This window comes from Pteropus vampyrus, unplaced genomic scaffold (genome assembly GCF_000151845.1).
Source record: "Pteropus vampyrus isolate Shadow unplaced genomic scaffold, Pvam_2.0 Scaffold179, whole genome shotgun sequence".
In the NCBI taxonomy this organism is placed as follows: domain Eukaryota; kingdom Metazoa; phylum Chordata; class Mammalia; order Chiroptera; family Pteropodidae; genus Pteropus; species Pteropus vampyrus.
In genome coordinates, this window is record NW_011888960.1 from 15577 (window position 1) to 17020 (window position 1444).

Here is a 1444-nt window from a genome sequence, read left to right on the forward strand (position 1 = left end):
TGCCTCTGCCTCGTGGTCCCCAAGGGCCTCGCCGAGGTCCCCAAACGCCTCACCAGCACAAGGGGGCCAGGGGCTTGTGCAATTTCTCCATTTCTCGGTCTCTGACGTTTGCTCTCCATCTTTCTGGGTTCGTTACCTCTGTTCTTAGCTTTGGACAGGAGGAGGAATGGAAGTCAAGCATCTTGTCTGCCCCTCTACTTACCTTCTCCCCTTTCATGCCAGGCAAAGGGAATTACTGGACTCTGGACCCCAACTGCGAGAAGATGTTCGACAACGGGAATTTCCGCAGGAAGAGGAAGAGAAAGTCGGATGTTTCCTCCGGTGCGGGGGGCTCCTTGGCCTCAGAGAAAGCGGAGAGCGGTCTCCTGGCGGGTAGCCCCAAGGCCACAGACGCCCAGGACATCTTGGACAGCAGTTCCCCAGGCACCACCAGCTCCCCGGAGCAGCGGCCGTCCCCCACCCCGTGCCTCAACAGCTTCCTCTCCACCATGACCGCCTTCGTGAGCGGGTCGGGCCCCGCCGGCCGCCCCGTGGTCGCGCCGGGACTGAACGCCGAGCCCGCTGACAAGGCAGGACAGAACCTGGTGCACTTCGGCTCCTACACGCCGCTCACCAGCCTCGGCGGCTCGGGGGCGGCCGGCGAATGGGCCAACCCCGTGCCCGCCAACGCTCTCGGCTACGGAGGCTCCGTCCTCAACCAGTTCGGCCCTCATTTCTACAACAGCGTCAACACGAACAGCAGCGTCCTCTACCCCAGGGAGGGCACCGAGGTCTAGAACCGGACAGCTCCCGAGCCGGCTGGACATGGCCGAGGGGTGGGGGTGGAGGTGCTGCCCGCCAGCATCCCCGCGGCCGGCCCGACACCGCTGAACTGCCCGCACAGACGCGGGAGGTGCAGAGAAACGCAGCCTTTTGACAGAGCCCTGTGTGAACCTTCTGCGAACACAGCCAGCAACGCTGCAGTGGGAATTCTGGTGCCTGCGTAACAGTAAACAGGTGGCCATTTATTGAACACTTACTATGTGCCGGGAGCTGTACTAGGCTTTTGAGGGCATGATCACACTGACTGTTCCCAGTTACCTTGTGGGGTTCATATGAACTTCCTCATCTAACAGACGAGGGAACTGAGGCTCGAGGAAGTTAAGTAACTTTCCCAGGGTCACACAAACTAGTAAGTGGCATAGCCAGGAGCCAAGTCTTGTGGGAGCCCCAAAGTTTGGGCCAATGGAGGCAGGGATGGAGGAGTTGACTGAGTGGCTAAGGAGGGTCAGTGTGAAAGCTGATTGGACGAGCACATCCACTGCCTTCTGGTTGTCCATCAGAATTTAGCACCAGCCCTGGGCATGTCTCATCCTGATCCAGGTCCTTATTCTGTGGCTCCCAACTTACCTGCGGGTTCTCCTTTGGCTGCCACTCCAGCAGAGAAGCCCGGGCCATGTGTCCA

The 1444-nt window shown here is 60.0% G+C and overlaps 1 pseudogene; it reads left to right on the forward strand.

The window, feature by feature from the left end:
• The first annotated feature begins 215 nt into the window (after positions 1–215).
• LOC105299312 lies at positions 216–1205 on the forward strand (annotated as a pseudogene).
• The last annotated feature ends 239 nt before the right edge of the window (positions 1206–1444 follow it).